Genomic DNA, 18,644 nt, shown 5'->3' with positions numbered 1-18,644 from the left:
GCTGGAAAAACGTTAGCAGAGGAGGTAGGAATACGTTTATAGCGCAACTCCGTGTCTTTGCTCCACAACAAATGTTCTGCTGGTTACACTAGTCTGTAGATGGTATAATACCCAGCAGTCCATTCCTAATAGTCTTTGAGAGAGAAAGTACAGCACTATTGTGTACTGCTGGTGTTTTGCACAAATACTTATTTAAGCGTACTGTAGCACATTTTTCTACCCTCAAAAGTGCATACTACATACCTACATCTATATAGTGTACTATTTTGTACCTGTTAATCTGTCAAGGGCTTACATACTGTGAAAGTCCAGGCAAAAGTAATTACCAGTTGGTGTTTTACACAAATACTTTTTTAGGGTCTATTCACACATAAAGTATTGTGCGCAGATTTGATGAGCAGATTTGATGTACAGGATTTCAAGCTGTGTTCAGTTATTCAGTTTACATTGAGATCTGCAGCAGAAAATCCTGTGCATCAAATCTGCTCGTCAAATCTGCGCAGAATACTGTATGTGTGAATAGACCCTTAAGCCTACTGTAGCTCATTTTTCTGCCCTCATAAGTGCATACCACATATCTACATCTATGTAGTGTACTATTTTGTACCTGTTAATCTGTCAAAGTACTCACTGGCTGGTGTTGTACTCTTTTTAAGTGTTTTAAGTGTATTGTAGCGCATTTTTCTGCCCTCATAAGTGCATACCACATACCTACATCTAAGTAGTGTACTATTTTGTACCTGTTAATCTGTCAAAGGCCTAGATACTGTGAAAGGCCAGGCAAAAGTACTCATCGGCTGGTGTTGTACTCAAATACTTTTTTAAGCGTACTGTAGCATATTTTTCTGCCCTAAGTGATGTACTACTTTGTACCTTTTAAAATCTCAAGGGCCTAGATCAGGGGTCAGCAACCCCTGGCACGCTTGCCACTCATGGTACAGAGGGTGCATTTGAGTGGCACGCGAGCTAGTGCCGACCTGCAGGTAGTCCCGGTTCACTGTCACTTAGTGGCTGCTGAAAGATCCGGTCAGGGACGGATGATGTATCCCTCCCTCTCCCTGCTGTGCTGAGCTGGAAAAAACTTAAGAGAGAGATAGTTCTCTCTCTTTTCCTCCCCTGTCATCTTTCAGATGCCATGCTCTGCTGTCTGTCGGCAGCATGAAGGGGGAGGGGGATCGCTCTGAGCTCTTTGCCAGCCGCAGTGAGGTGTCTGAAGGAGGTCAGGAGTCACTGCTACAGACCAGTAAGTCATCTGTATGTTTCTGTGTAATACACTCAGCTCATCTCCTGGCTCTGACAGCAGCTTTCCTGCCCCAGAGACAGGCTATGGTCTCTGTAATTCTATAGAGTACATAAATGGGTTATCTACAGATTCCCCCATAACAGTGTTCATTCCCTGCTCCCCCTTAAGTGTGTAGTTCACAGCTCCCCCATAAGTGTGTAATTCCCAGCTCCCCCATAAGTGTGTAATTCACAGCTCCCCCATAACTGTGTTATCTACAGATTCCCCTCATAAGTGTTCATTCACAGTTCCCCCATATGTATGTCATTCACAGCTCCCCTATAAGTATGTCATTCACAGCTCCTCTTTAAGTGTGTTATTCACAGCTCCCCTATAAGTGTGTCAATCACAGATCCCCCATAAGTGTTTCATTCACAGATCCCTCTATAAGTGTCTGATTTGCATTTCCCACAAAGGTGTTTCATCTTAAGATCCCCCATAAATGTGTCAACCAGAGATCCCCCCATAAGTGTGTCATCCACAGATCCCCCTATAACAGTTTATCATCTACAGATCCCAATAACAGTCATCTACAGATTATGCAAGGTGGTGATACTGGTGTCTGATTCTGGGGTCTGTTTTATGCAGGGCGGTAATACAGGGGTCTGATTCTAGGGACTGTGTTATGGTGGGTGGTTATTCTGGGGTCTGAACGCTCAGAACGCCACGGTTGCACAGGACAATTTATTGAAATAATTTTTTTGGACAACGCGTTTCATCAGGTCTACAAGAGGATACTAAAATGATGGTAAAATAAATAAACATAAACATACATGTCACACATAGTTAAAAATAAAAATAGTTTGGTATATAAACTTAAAAAAAACTTTTTGCCAAGATTAAAATATAAAGAGAATAGTCCATATCCCAAGAGTATGTGGTAATGATGTAATAGCTGGCCCCTCAGAGAATATGCCCAGATATAGAAATAAAAATCAAGCCCAGATATAAAAATAAAGAACAAGCATTTGTTCATCAGGTTACAAAGTCCCCATAGAGATTAGGGCAAAAGAACTCTGTGCATTTGTCCATTATGTGCCATCTTTTCACATAGAAATTGAGTTGATCAGATCACAGTAAAATGAGTCCGCAGGTATGGGAGGAAAAAAATTAATAAACATGGGAATAATCAGAACTGAAAGGCTGTTTTTCAAGCAGTAGTAACATGTGGACATCAGGGTTAGGACAGTAGGTAGAAAGGAATAAGGATGTGGCAATATATTTTCTGCCACCATGGGTCTCATTCTGCCACCATGGGTATGGGAGGGGGCTGGAGGGGAAGGTAAACATAGAAAGGAGAGATGGTTTGAGGGGGCTGGGAGGGAATGGGAAGATACTGGAGGGGTGGATGAAGAGGGGGAAGAGACAGAGAGGAATGAATGAGGAAAAATAGCGAGGAAGGGGGGGATGAAGAGGGGGAAGAGACAGAGGGGATTGAAAGAGGAAAAATAGCAAGAAGGGGGAGGGGAATGAAAGAGGAAAAATAGCGAGGGGGGGAGAGGGGAAACTGGGGTAGGGGGTGAGGTGGGATGGGTAAAGAGAGGAATGAGAGGGCAGATGGTCCCAAGCGGGAAAAGATAGGGGAGTGTGGAAAAAGAGAAAGAGGGGAAGGGGGAAAAGAGGGGGGAAGGGAGGAAGAGGAAGTGGGGAGGGGAGCTGGGAGGGGGGAGTAGCTTAGCGTAGGAGGGGGGGAGAGGTGGTGAATGTGGGAGGGGGGAACAGAAGGGGGCAAATGGAGGGGAAGGGGGGCCGGGAGAAAAAGGGGGGTTCCTGGGGGGAGAAGGACAGGGTATAGGGGTTCTGAGGATAGGTAGATGTTGTTTGAAGAAAACTTGGCAGATAATAAAGTTCAATACACTCATTCAGACCCTCCAGGGCCAGGCATTTTAGTTTGTATATCCAATAAGCTTCTCTGCGATCAGTCAGTCTATTGTCGGCATCTTCTGCGATCTGTTCGATGGGTGTGATTTTGACACACGAGAAATCTTTATCATGTTTTTCAGTCAGATGTCTGGACACACTTACAATTACAATTATGTTGATGGCCATTCAATCGTTTCCTAAGTGTCTGTGTCTTCCGACGTAGTAGAGGCCGCAACAACAATCAATTAAATACACCACGTGGGTTGAACTGCAATCCAGATGCCGTGGCTAAGGGCCCCAGAGCCCGAAACGCGTAGGCAACTACGCTCCAGTGTTTGTACATTGATGCCTCAATAAAGAACAACAAAGACGTGGTCTCAAATGGCAGGAGGTGCTCAACCCCAAATGCAGTTGTGCATATATACTGGGGGAGCAGATCCTGCCCTTGTAGTCTGTTGCTAAGGGCGATCCCCAGCATAAAAATGCATACAATGGAGGATGCCTGCAACAGACTACAAGTGCCACAATGGCATCCTCCACCAGATAAACGGTGTGGATGTGTAACAATTAGAATACAATACAGAAATTTAGGTGCACTACTGTGGTAGATGTATACAATGACATTGGCTATCCCTCAACACTGATGTTAAAATTGAGAAATTCGCCAGTATATTCTTAGATGAAGGACATACCAGAGCCCGCACACCAACGCCAAGGTTTCTCAAGTGGCGCGGGACCTAACGCTAACCTACCTGTGCGTGATAAGATAAAAACAGTGGGCAATTGCAGCAGCTTTAGGCCGACTTGCAGCCTGCTCCCAGTGGCCTCCAGTGTGACTGAGCACACATACAATGGGAGGAGGGAGAGACAGGCTACAAGCCCCACCTAAGTTATCTGATATGTGTGTCTGCCTCACAGGTGAACCTTAATGCTGCCTTAATAGTGATCAAGGCGCATTAAATGTGGAGTTTATACACCTCCAAGGTTAAGATTTAAACAACAACAAAGACGTGGGCTCTGGTATGTCCTTCATCTAAGGATATACTGGCGAATGTCTCAATTTTAACATCAGTGTTGAGGAATAGCCAATGTCATTGTATACATCTACCACAGTAATGCCTCAATAAAGCAAAGAATTGTATCTGTTCTCCGGTGCTGGATACCTATTTCTATTGCAATCCAAATGTGTCTTTATTTCGTAGGAAGTGGAGATGTTCCTGGTGGAAAAATGGTAAATGGGAGTGTTTTTAGGTGGAAATATGGAGAGGTTCCTGTGTGGGGCCGCCCTTTTTAGGATGAGTAACACTTGCCAATAAGGGAATTAATAGTGCGAGAGTAGGGCCTTACAGGGGAAGTTTTTACCCTCACCTGTTACAATGGACCTTACGTTGTTACCTCCCCCTTTTAGAGGTCTTTGCATCGCATCAATACTTGGTGGTGTAGGTGGCACATGGTGTTTTTTGCACACCTTTCCTTTTGTTAGATTTAAAAAAAAAAATTGGGTCCATATATTTTATCCTAAGAATAAGGTTAAAAGTTAAGTTTTACGTAATGCATATCCTCAATACTTACTTGTGCACACCAACACTTTGACAAAAAAGACCGTTTTCTTCTGCGTACCTGCCTCAGCTTATTAACACCCACCACCCCACTCCACCAAAGTGTACCAAAGTGCATGGCAGCGCTGGCGTGTTGAGTTGTAACTATGGTCAAGGACAATACATGTGCTTTACGGCCCATTGGGTAAATGTGGCTCCTTGTATAGCCACAACAGCAACTGGGACAGATCACGCCGCTTCCGCCTCCACACTCTCAGGCCGTTGGTCCTGCAACAGTGTGCAACTCTGCCTCCTCATCCTCCACCGTGTCCCATAGTCACCCCAAGGGGAACTCGTATGTACACGAAAAATGTGGAGAGACTGACCTTTGTGAAGATGAATCAGGCATGGATCAGCCAGGATTTCCACCCACCAATGCCTGATGCATCAGAGTAGATTGACCATGGTGCCACACCAACACTTCATAAATATGGATAGTGCCAAGCAGATTTAAGGGGCTGCTCCCCAGTTACAAACATTCCTCCGCATCAGACATTTTTTAACCCACCTTCATCACCGCGTACTGTATTGCCACTCACCGCACCACTCTGTCACTGGGTCACTTTCAGGACTCCTGATGCTGCTGTTGCCACCTCTATATGTTCTCCTCATGCTGCCACAACACCTATACTGTGCCATTCAGCCACTATATGTTCTCCTCATGCTGCTGCCAACTCCAGGCTGTGCCATTCAGCCACTACATGGTCTCCTCATGCTTCCGCCACCTCCAGGCTGTGTTATTCAGCCACTATATGGTTTACTCATGCTGTTGGGCCTGGGACATTACCTACACATTTTTATGGTAGCACCAGCTACGATAAATGTTCAATTTAAATTTGAAAATTCATCTTTTAATCTTAGGGATTGTGAAGCCCTATTGTCTCCTCATGCTGCCGCTAGCTCCAGGCTGTGTCATTCAGCCACTATATGGTTTACAGATGCTGCTGGACCTGGGACATTTCCTAAACATTTTTATGGTAGCACTAGCTACCATAAATCTTCAATTTAAATGAGAAAATAAATCTTTTATTCTTAGGGATTGTTAGGCCCTATGGTCTTCTTATGCTGCTGCCAATTAAAGGCTGTGTCATTCAGCCACTATATGGTCTCCTCTTGCTGCTGCCAATTCCAGGCTGTGTCATTCTGCCAGATTATGGTCTACTCATGCTGCTGCCACCTCTAGGCTCTGTAATTGTGCCACCATGTGACTCCTTGTTAGATTGGGCTTTGTGGTCATACAGTCCTAGTTCAAAGTAAATGCCAGGACACTGAACTTTGGAATCTAATATAAATCTTAAATTTAAATTTAAAAAAATCGATATAATCTTTTCAAGACTGAGCCCCTGTGGTCGTCGACATCATATTACCTGAGGAATTACCACAAGAATCCAATGAAACAGCTTGGAGCGATAACAATGAACCTTAACTGATTAAATGAAACATTTGAACTTTCACAGTCAGGGGGGCGCTGAGAGGCAGGGGCTGGAACAGGTGATATCTCTCCTGGCGAGAACCACCAGCTCGATGCTCATCAAAATGGGTAATCAAAAAATGTAAATTCAGTTCAAGTTCAAATAAAATTAAATAAAAATTACATAATAAATCTTCCACATCCAGATGCTCTGCAGCAGTGATTCTAATAATGATGCCTGTAACCTGAATGTCAAACTGAATAACAGTAGTATTTCACTAACACAGCACACTCCCTATGCGTTTTAGGACAAGGCAAAGTGTTCTACACCCCTATTGAGCCTTTCCGTAGGCCAGAAAGTTGGCCAGTATCTCTATGGGAGAGCCAGAGATAGACGAACGGCTCTCCAAAATAAAGACATGGAGGGGGCGTGTTGGCCGCTGCATTCGTGCAGGGTTCCAGGGGAGATTCAGGGTCCCATGCAGGAGATCAAGGGGGTCCAAGAGGTCCCAACTTTGAATAGGAGTTGAGATTTTCTGCTTGATATTTCTCCTTTAAAGTGTCCCTGTCTTAAAAAAAAAAACTTTGATATGTCACAGATCGGTCAGGATATGCGGAGGGTTTAATTATAAGTCTATGGAGCCTACCTAGTGCAACTGGACAGAGATTTCAGTGAAAAGGGGAGTAAAGTGTACAGTCAGGTGCTCCTCCCTTCATGTTCTAATGATTGTTGGGGGTCTCAGCACTGTGACCTTGACCAATCAAAAATGTTGACAACCTCAGCACTACAGAAGCCCTTCCCAGTGCTTTTATCACCCTGCAGTGCAAGGAACTATAACAAAATCCCATTCAGTTCAAAGCATCTGTGTCGCAGTTCCTAACAATGTGGGTAACCAGGAGCACCCTTGTGCAAGGAGAGGCTGAAGACTTCTTGAGCCCTTTGTTATTGGCAATGGCATATATTCATAATAAATTATAATGTTACAGCACATATCATCCATAAAAATATAAAACAAACAAAAACAATAAAGCTAACCTTTACAAAGTAAACAATATTGTTTATAATGACTGTCAATATAAAAATTGAACTATTTTTCCTGGTTAATGTCCTTGTGTTTTACATTATCCTATTTATCCTCTGAGCAATAGCATTATTATGTTTCACTTAGTAGATTATAACCTTGTCCATGTTCCTTGTTGTTACATGTATATTTCAAGTCTACAGTATTGTCATTTACTATATTCTCAATAAAAGAAAATGTAAAAATTCTAATGTGCTATACTTTCTAAAGTGCTATACTTTGAATGCAAATTTTTAACAACTGCAGGCTGTTCACTTCTCTCTTTTCATGTAGCCCTTGGAGGAAGATCCTACCACTCAATCACTGCTCCATGTTTTAGTCCTAAAAAAAAGGGGTAGTCACTAGCGCTTTTGTGGGTGGGGAAGATATGTGTGTAGATGCTGCCTTGTATGTGATGGATTCCTGCTATTCCCAAAAAAAAGCTATATATACATATTCCTGATTACCACAATAAATATAGCTTTAAAATAAATAATTATATACTGGCGCAATAAATTGGATAAAAAGTGATAATTTATTATTAAGAACATAAAAGTGTTTCAGAGATGGAGATAAAATTGGATATGGGAATATTGCACAGGACCCGGTGTTGTATTCACCTCCCTGTAATGGGTTGATAAACCGTTCCTTCAACAGGGTACCTGTGTGTGCGAAAATATTATATGAGTAATATGCACCAACAAGAGGATATAAGTAAGTGCTTATATGTGCTCTGTTATAGATTAAACTGTATATATATAGATATTGTTATACGCACCTATTTGTATGTGGCTGGATATGAGATGTATTTCCACGGAGAAGCCACAGTTTGAGGTAGTACCGTATGTATCATCTAGGTACATCTAGATACAAATGGAGATTGAAGCATTACTATTGGCAACTGCTAGGGGGGGTTGACTTTGATTATGAGTAGAATATCTCACCCTATAGTTGCGTAGTTTATTTCTCTTGTGTGCGAAGTCTGCACATCACTGCTCCGTTGTGTGTATTCGCGGAGTATACTATGAATATCAGAAATGTGCACTGTAAACAAAAAATATGTATAAATTGCTCAGACAATTTTCTTAAAGTGCTCCGTGCAAGTTTTCCGTACAGGATTTTCCTGTAGTGCAGTAATGTGTTTGGTACCTGTATATGGTGAAGCGCTGTGTTATCCTGGTGGTTCCAATCCAAGTATCGCCACCGGTTTGTTCGGGGATGTTTTCCATGTAGGCTTCTGGTGCTGGGATTGAGCAGGAGATTGCCCCGGCCGTTGGCATCTCTACTGTTCCCAGTCACATTTTTCTGCACGTCTGGTGAACAGTTAGCCGTGAGTGACGTCACTACGGGTTAGCGGATAGTCCAAGAAGTTTTCCAAGTTTTCCAAGTTTTTCAATCGCAGCACCAGAAGCCTACACGGAAAACATCCCCGAATGAACCAGCAATAAATTTGGATTGGAGCAGTGATTTGCAGACTATTCCACTTCTGGTAGCCCTTGGGGGGTGTTGGTAGTGGGGATATTGTTTCGGTAGATGAGGGTTTAACGTTAACCCTATATTTCGTGACGCCAGGCTGAGGGCTAGTATGCTGAGGTAATCCTCCGGCCTATCGCCGCCCTTCCCAGAAACGACAGGTGCATGTAATGAAATGACTGAAGATCCACAATGTACTTGAACTTGAACTTGGGTAACTTTACTTAAGTGCTTGCGGTACATCCAATGAACAATGACAGTCTCAGGAATACAGTCTTTATATAGCTCAATGACTGACAATTGTTGCGGACCTTGAAATAAATTAAAGTCTCTGAATTTAGGGTAATAATTGCAGATCTGTCCGGATTTAGGGGATAGATAAGGTCCGGTGATCTTGCAGAGTGCGTGGGGATTGATACACTCAGAATTTAGAAGTTATCAGCCGTCGCCGCAAGGTTCAGGCCTAGACTCACAGATCTCAGCAGCGCAGATGTTTCTTGCTTGCTTGAACAGGAACAAGAGCCCAAGAGAGCGAGAAGATGGCTGCCGCCCCCTTATATGGGCAGGGGGCGGGGTTAATCTGATTGGTCCGAACATCCGTCATTCACTGTTACAATGAGTAATGGGATTGACTACGTCACAAGGAACTACAAAGGTCCTAAGGCAGAAATACCATAGAGTTCACTTAACCACGTGACCCTTAGGTCCTGCTATGCCATAGACAGGTAATTAACTATTTATAGGGCATTTATATAATACTTACATGCTTCCTAAGTAAGTAAGTAATAACTATAATTTTGCTATACATCCTAAGTAAACATTGAACACATTCACATTCTCTGATACTCTTACTAGTATCTGAACTAGACAATAGAAATCTATCTAAACATTGGTGCTATCTAGACAAGAATGCTATCTTTAACGAAGCTATCTATACTTTAGTTTCTAGCTTATTAGACATTTTCATTAAGCTTACTATACATTCTAAGATTACTAGACAATTAGGCAGCTATCTGACATATATTTGCTAGCTCCTAAGACATTTTTATTAGCTCTCTACACATTCTTGGAGGCTAAACTGAGCATTAATATAACTCTCTATACATGAGACTATCTAGACATCAGTTCAGCTCTATACACCTTTAGCGTCAAGCTGACCAGACAATTTTATTATTCTCTCACACATTTTATTTCTCTGCCAACAATAAGTTACCTGTAAGTACACATAAGGTTATACTGGCTAGCCGGAAGCTAGTTCACAGTAAGGGTGGCTGCTAGGGTCCATCGGCTACGCGCTACTTATCCCTAGAGCACTTTCAAAAACAACCTAACTAGGTTATTCTTAGAATTACGTGTTTAATTCTGTATTAGCAAGAGCACCTACTGGCCAGGCAGAGCATCTAACACTCGCAATGTAGGAGAAGAAGTGTACCTAACAGTGAAAGGAATTGGGTATCAATATGCTACAATTCCTAAGTGTTTTCTTAAGTGAGATATTTGTTTTGATGTATGTACTAGAGAAACTTGAGGTAGTACATTTAAGTTAGTCATCTAGGGTACTATGTGTACAAGTACTATTTTAAGGGGCAATGTTCCCCATTGTTTTATTGAGACAGGTGCTAGCGATGGGCAACAGCAATAATATTACTCTCGGAGAAGCCGAGGTGTCCCCTGTTGAGTTACCAACTAAACACCTTTAGCATTTTATACATTTATATGTACAAGAATTAGTTATGTTTTTAGTGTGGAGTGTACACGTGCAGTACGTCGATATTTTCTGTGTACAACTCTAACTTACTTTTTATGTACATAGACATTAGACTATTTTTTCTATGTACAGAGACATTTTATGTACACAGACATGAGAACACCTTCCTGTGTAAAGAGCCATATACATATTTACTATACATTTATCAACACTCCAACATGTTTCAGGTGCATTCACCCGATAAGTGCAACATTTAGCATGAGTTCTTATGAAGCTGCTGGTATATACATAAAGCAGACGTGTAAGGATCAGCAGTCCACCTACACTAGGAGTTCAAAGGAAGGGAAAGGTAAACACGGCCTTAACCACAACTCAGCCGGGTGCAGTCCTTGATGAATCTCCTACAGGCTAGGAGTCTCTTGAGTTAATAGTCAGGCACAAGCTTAGTGGTTACGTTGCTGAACTTTGAACTGGAACAAAACTTAGCACAGTCCTGCTAGGCACAATTCTTGAACTTGGTTACTGTAAGACAAAAATGGTTAAACAGAAAAACAATATGACATTACTTTAGAGTCTCTTTAGAAGATGTTCTTCTTTACTCTTGTAGTGCCTCTCTTGGTTCCTCTATATCTGTCAACATCAGGGCAGGATTAGAATTGACATAGCTTTGCCACACCACATTGGTGAGGATGGAGTGGTGAAAGGTAGCTTGAGAAGGGGTTATAGGCTTACTAGCCAGGATCAAAGTGGGGCAGTAGGGCTTGAGTACCATCTCCAAACCAGGATGGACCCATGACTCTTTCGTTGGTACCCGGGAAGCAGGCAAACTCTCCATGTCAGAACAGGGCCTTGGTACATACGTTGGTACCTGTGCAGGAGGCAAACTCTCATTGCTCCGAGAGGGCCTAGGTACGGTCTTTGGTGCCCGCAATTTAGGTTTACTTGCTTGAACTTGAGCAGGACTTGACTCTCGACAATCTGTAGAAAATGAAGAACTTGGCTCTTTGCTGTACATAGAAGATGATGAACTTGACTCTTTGCTGTACATACAAGATGATGAACTTAACCCTTTACTGTCCTTAGAAGATGATGAACTTGACTGTTGAAGCTCCTCCTCCTTGGGTGCGCTGGTGGAGGCTTTAGGAGCATACCTTGTCAGCCTCAAGTTGAAGGGATCAGACTCCCAATCCGTTGACGGGAAATATTTGAAGGGAAGCTGTGTTGGGGCTGTTGGTCTGGTGACCGCTGCAGCCCATTCTCCACGAAGGCTCTGGACGGGGGTGTACTCCACAATTTCACCCACCTCCAAGGTGTAGAACTTCTTATGGAGATATGGCCTTCTTGATGGGCCCTTTCCCTTTCTGCAGTTGGGATTGGTAGGAGTGGCTTCCCAGGTAAAGGTTGAAGTACTCTTTGCATGTATTCGATCAGCTCCGGCTCATCTCCGAACACCCATTGCGGCAATTTTGGTGAGCACGGTCGTGCACTTGGCAAGCTTGATTGAGGAATGACCTCAGGGCTGGAGGAGGAAGAATAGGCCGCCTCAGGCGGGATACTCACAGCAGATTCCTCCGACGGGATCTCGGCCCATGAGCCCCAGGTTCTGTGGTGAGGGGACAATCTCACTGGTGATGCACCTCCAGGTGTCCCTGCGCTTTCCGCTGGAGGTGTTTCTGGCCAATCGTCGTCATCATCAGGCAGTGGGGAAAGATTGCAGGCCCCCTCTTCGTCTAATGACAACCGCTGCAGATGGTTGGCAAGCTTTTGAAAAAGTTGGGCTGTGACTGCCACAACTTTACGTGTTTCCGGCGCCCTTTTGCCAACTTCACCACGTGGTACGCTGCTCTCTGCCATGTCTGTACTCTCCGGCTCTCCATGCAGACTGAAGAGGTTGCTCTGCGTGGTGTCTCTTATAGTGGGCTTCTTCAAAATGGCGCTGGGCAGGAAGGACACTGTCGGTGCAGCCCCAACTTCCAGTCCTTCCAGAAATGACTCCTGTATCTCTGAGTTCCCTTTTGGCTGCGACACACAGTAACTTGGTGGCCATGCCCAGGGGCAGGGCGTGGCACGGACTTTCTTCGCTCGCTTTTCCATCAGCAGTTCGGCTCCGCCTTTGCCAACTGGACCAACGGATCGCAGCATGAACTCATTGCGCAGTTTACACATCCTAGTCGTAACAGAATTTTCGCCTCCCCCTTACTTTTCTCTTGGCCCCCTTGTGTGGTGCAGCGCAAGCACCGTTCCTGTACACAGCAACACGGTTTACAACACATGAATAAAGTTCTTTTTCTGGGGGGGAGTACACTTTCCCCAATGGCGACTGTACTAGGCGCACACCCGTATCCTGTTCGTGACACCAAAAAGACTTTGTGGTAGCCCTTGGGGGGTGTTGTTTCGGTAGATGAGGGGTTAATGTTAACCCTATAGTTCGTGACGCCAGGCTGAGGGCTAGTATGCTGAGGTAATCCTCCGGCCTATCGCCGCCCTTCCCAGAAACGACAGGTGCATGTAATGAAATGACTGAAGGTCCACAATGTACTTGAACTTGAACTTGGGTAAATTTATTTAAGTGCTTGCGGTACATCCAATGAACAATGACAGTCTCAGGAATACAGTCTTTATATAGCTCAATGACTGACAATTGTTGCGGACCTTGAAATAAATTAAAGTCTCTGAATTTAGGGTAATAATTGCAGATCTGTCCGGATTTAGGGGATAGATAAGGTCCGGTGATCTTGCAGAGTGCGTGGGGATTGATACACTCAGAATTTAGAAGTTATCGGCCGTCGCCGCAAGGTTCAGGCGACTCACAGATCTCAGCAGCGCAGATGTTTCTTGCTTGCTTGAACAGGAACAAGAGCCCAAGAGAGCGAGAAGATTGCCGCCACCCCTTATATGGGCAGGGGGCGGGGTTAATCTGATTGGTTCGAACATCCATCATTCACTGTTACAATGAGTAATGGGATTGACTAAGTCACAAGGACCTCCAAAGGTCCTAAAGCAGAAATACCAAAGAGTTCACTTAACCACGTGACCCGCAGGTCCAGCTACGCCATAGACAGGTAATTAACTATTTATAGGGCATTTATATAATACTTACATGCTTCCTAAGTAAGCTATGGGAGCAATAACTATCTGGATGAGAGGTGACTAGGGGTGAACTAGACAATGGGGACCCTGACGTCCTAGGGACTCTGCCTAAGGGGACCCACACACGCAGGTACCAGATAGGATGCGGTACCGGGACACCACACACTCATAATCAAAGTCAACCCCCCCAGCAGTTGCCAATAGTAACACCTCAATCTCCATTTGTATCTAGATGTACCTTACCTGACACATACTACCTCAAGCTGTGGCTTCTCTGTGGAAATATATCACATATCCAGCCACATACAAATAGGTGCGTATAACAATATATACATATACAGTTTAATCTATAACCGAGCACATATAAACACTTACTTGTATCCTCTTTTTGGTGCATATTACTCATATAATATTTTCGCACACACAGGTAACCTGTTGAAGGAACGGTTTACCAACCCATTACAGGGAGGTGAATACAACATAGGGTCCTGTGCAATATTCCCATATACAATTTTATCTCCATCTCCGAAACGCTTTTATGTTCTTAATAATAAATTATCACTTTTTATCCGATTTATTGCGCCAGTACATAATTATTTATTTAGTCCTAAAAAAAAACCTGGTCTGGGGTCAGCAGAAGTGTGAGCTGCTAATAATATACCTACTGGTTAAAGAGAACTTGTCACACTGAAAATACATTGCATTCTGCAGGAATCATGTTATAGAGAGATTAATATATAGTTTTTTGAGAAAAGTTTCTGAATAACTTGTTGTTTATTCATGTAAACCTCAGTTCTACAGGCAGCACGTTATAGAGCAGGAGGAGCTGAGCAGAAAGATATATAGTTTGGGGTGTAAAGTGGATTTTTCACTATGATAAGAAGATGTATTGTTAATATGAATATGCTATATGTGTAATTCCCAATTAGTTCTTTGAGGGGGATGCACGTAAATGATTTGTATGATATAAAAAGTGTAATTAATTGCAGTGGTAATTTTAGATAAGTAATATTTGTATTCACTTTTTTAGGCATTTTTCACAATTATTTGTCACATTTTATATGTAGATGTACTTTTAAAGGGGTATTTCGGGATCTAACATTTGATCCCCTAAGATGTTTGATCGCGGGAGGCCCGCTGCTGGGAACCACCCCCCCCCACCCCCTGCGCTCACGTGATCTCGCTGCAGCACCCTCATTGTATGTGGGGCTGCGTCTCTGGTTTCTGGGACTGGAGACGTGACATAACACCACGCCCCCCCTCGTGACATAACACCACGCCCCCTCCATTCATGTCTACGATAGGGGGCACAATGGCCGTAAGGTAGGTAATGAGAGTTAATTAATCTATCAAAACATGTCCGTTTTAAGGAACAATGTGAAGTATTGTGCATGGTAATACATTTTGCTCCTACTAACAGCTTTGATTCCTTTGCAGCCATAAAAGACCTGCACTTATTTTCCCGCAAATTGCTTTTAAAAAAAACTGTAGGCAAAAAAAGATTCCCCATCCAATATTGATGAACAAGAAGCACTGCAGGCATTAAAGGACCTATTGAGGGAACAAGAGACCCAAAATGAAGGTAGGCTGAGAATTAACATTTCACCAAAGTCAACGACTTTTCCTCCACTGACATTATGTCTAGCTGTGGACATATTTACTAAATTAGTAACTGAGGAATTTGAAAAAATATTGAAAAAGCATGTCAGAGATAATTTGACATGGGCACAACATAAAGCAATAGATGAACTTCAAAAAATTCGAGACATAGTGTATAAGCCTACTTATAAGCCTAAAGATAAGACTACTTATTTCAAACTAGCGTACAACATCCTTGCTCAATATAAAAATGAGCTAACATTGATTTTGGAAAAATACATTATTAATAAAAAAAAAACCAATGGAGGCCCTATTGACACATTACCTCCAAATACCAACTTTCTATTTGATACCCAAAATCCACAGTTCTGACATAAATGCAAAAAAAGAAATACCTAACACCCCACAGGTGTTTAATGGAAATTCTTCAGAGTTGGATGGAAAAATGAAAAAAAAAAAAAATTTCACTAAAATGCTGGTGTTATCCTAAATTTTTTCATTTTCACAAGGGAAAATAGGAAAAAAGCCCCCCAAAAATTTGTAACCCCATTTCTTCTGAGTAAGAACATACCCCATATGTGGATGTAAACCATTTCAGCTAAATTTGCTTTTCAAAAGCCAAATGTGACTCCTTCTCTTCTGAGCATTGTAGTTCGTTCGCAAAGCATTTTACGTCCTAACATGGGGTATTTCCATACTCGGAAGAGATGGGGTTACAAATTTTGGGGGGGATTTTGTCCTATTATCCCTTGTAAAAATTTTAAATTTGAGGAAAAAGTAGCATTTTAGTGGAAAAAAAATTTACACATCCAACTTTAACGAAAAGTCATCAAACACCTGTGGGGTGTTAAGGCTCACTGGACCCCTTGTTACATGCCTTGAGGGGTGTAGTTTCCAAAATAGTATGCCATGGTTTTTTTTTTGCTGTTCTGGCACCATAGGGGCTTCCTAAATATGACATGCCCCCAAAAACCATTTCAGAAAAACCCACTCTCCAAAATCCCATTGTCGCTCCTTCCCTTCTGAGCCCTTTACAAACACATATGAGGTATTTTCTTACTCAAGAGAAATTGGGTTACACATTTTAGGAAGATTTCTCTCCTTTTACCCCTTGTGAAAATTCAATAACTGGGTCTACAAGAACATGCCAGTGTAAAAAATGAAGATTTTGAATTTTCTCCTTCAATTTGCTGCTATTCCTGTGAAACACCTAAAGCGTTAACAAACCTTTTGAATGTCATTTTGAATACTTTGAGGGGTGAAGTTTTTATAATGGGGTCATTTGTGGGGTATTTCTAATATGAAGGCCCTTCAAATCCACTTCAAAACAGAACTGGTCCCTGAAAAATTTCGATTTTGAAAATTTTTAGAAAAATTGGAAAATTGCTGCTATACTTTGAAGCCCTCTGATGTCTTCCAAAAGTAAAAACATGTCAACTTTATGATGGAAACATAAAGAAGACATATTGTATATGTAAATCAATATATCATTTATTTGGAATATTAATTTTCCTTATAAGCAGAGAGCTTCAGAGTTCAAAAAAATTTAACATTTTCAATTTTTTCATAACATTTTTGAATTTTCACCAAGAAATGATGCAAGTATTGACAACATTTTACCACTAACATAAAGTAGAATATGTCATGAAAAAGTAATCTCGGAATCAGAATGAAAGGTAAAAGCATCCCAGAGTTATTAATGTTTAAAGTGACAGTGCTCATATGTGCAAAAAATGATGGCAGGGTCCTACAGTGAAAATTGTCTGGGTCCTTAAGGGGTTAACTAATGCTTATGGGGACTTTTAGTAGACACAGTTAGAGAACTGTTACCAGTGAATCCAACCAGTACTAGCAGGCACTGCAAGGGGTGCCAATATGTTCCGGTGAGCAAGACGGTGGCAATGGATGGAAAAAAAACATTGAATTTAGCTCCAGGACACTTGCACCAGAGAGGAGCTTGCGTACATAGACAGGATACTGGGAGGGAAGTGTCCACGTTACTGAAACAAGTACCACTCATGATGTTAGACGCTTCCCGCTGAAGAGGACCCTTAGTTCAGCCAACTGCTCAAGGTCCTTCAGTGCAGCTGACCCCCTCAGGAGCCTCAGTGCAGCTGACTGTGGGGGGTAAGAGAAGGCATGAGGCATTTGGGGGAGGAGGCTGGAGGCATTGTTTGTGTGCAGGATAGGCATGAGGCATTTTAGGGGAAAGCTGGAGGCATTGTGTTTGTAGAGGGAAGCTGGAGGCATTTAGAGGGAGACTGGAGGTATTGTTTGTGTGGTAGAGAGGCATGAGACATTTGGGGTAGGTTGGGGGCAGTGTGTATGTGTGTAGGGGGAGTATAGAGGTATTGTGTGTGGGGGGTCTGAAAGCATTGTGTGTGTGGGGAGGAGTCTGCAGATATCGTTTGTGTGTGGTGGGGTTGGAGGTATTGTGTGTGTGTGTGTGTATGTGTGGAGAGAATCTAGAGGTATTGTGTGTGTGGGGAGGAGTCTGCAGATATCGTTTGTGTGTGGTGGGGTTGGAGGTATTGTGTGTGTGTGTGTGTGTATGTGTGGAGAGAATCTAGAGGTATTGTGTGTGTGGGGAGGAGTCTGCAGATATCGTTTGTGTGTGTGGTGGGGTTGGAGGTATTGTGTGTGTGTGTATGTGTGGAGAGAATCTAGAGGTATTGTGTGTGTGTGGGGGGTGGGAGTTTGGAGGTTTTGTGTGAGTGTGTGAAGGGAGGGAGTCTGGAGGAACTGTATGTGTGTGGGGGGGGAGGGGTTATATGTATTGTGTGTGGGGGGGGGGTGAGGTATTGGGGGTGATTTATCAAACCTGTGCAGAAAAAAGTTGCCCAGATGCCCATAGCAACCAATCAGCTTGCTTCTTTCATTTTTAACAAGACCTCTGCAAAATGAAAGAGACGATCTGATTTTTTTTTGCTCTGCACAGTTTTTGATAAATCTCCCCCATTGTGTGTATTGTGTGTGTGTGTGTGGGGGGGGCACTGCTCTAGACAGATATGCTTGATTTAACATCCTTTTTAAACCTGTCCAGATAATAGTTTTTTTGTATTTTTCTTCTTTGAATGCAGAATAATGTCATTTTTAATTTGTGCATATACACCCATATTGCCTTTTTCATTAGTATGGATGTCATTAGTTTAGTGTTATAGTGTTATGTTGTATAGTTATAATCTCACTAGGCACATATATTCCTCTTCTTCATGTGAATGACATGGAGGATCTAGAGGTGGAGAAATAAATAAGGAAAGTAAGCTTACAATTAGAGCAGTTAGTTTGACATGACTAGAAAAGATATAATGGATGCTATCCCTTTCTTGTTTCAAACAGCTTCTTACTTAATGATATATTAGAAAGCAACTTGTGATCCATCAGGGTTCATTATTAAAACATAGTAAATAAGATGTAGGTCATCTTCATAAATATGGATTACGGTTATACTCTGGGAAATGTAATATCTAACAGTTGTAGGTCATTCTGTTTTACTTAAGAGGAAAGTTGCACTCCATAAATTTGCATTAGTTAGATATCATCATGTATTTTGAAGTCA

This window comes from Hyla sarda, chromosome 2 (assembly GCF_029499605.1).
Source record: "Hyla sarda isolate aHylSar1 chromosome 2, aHylSar1.hap1, whole genome shotgun sequence".
NCBI lineage: Eukaryota > Metazoa > Chordata > Amphibia > Anura > Hylidae > Hyla > Hyla sarda.
The sequence above is the reverse complement of the archived record's forward strand: the minus strand, read 5'-3'. Positions refer to the sequence as shown.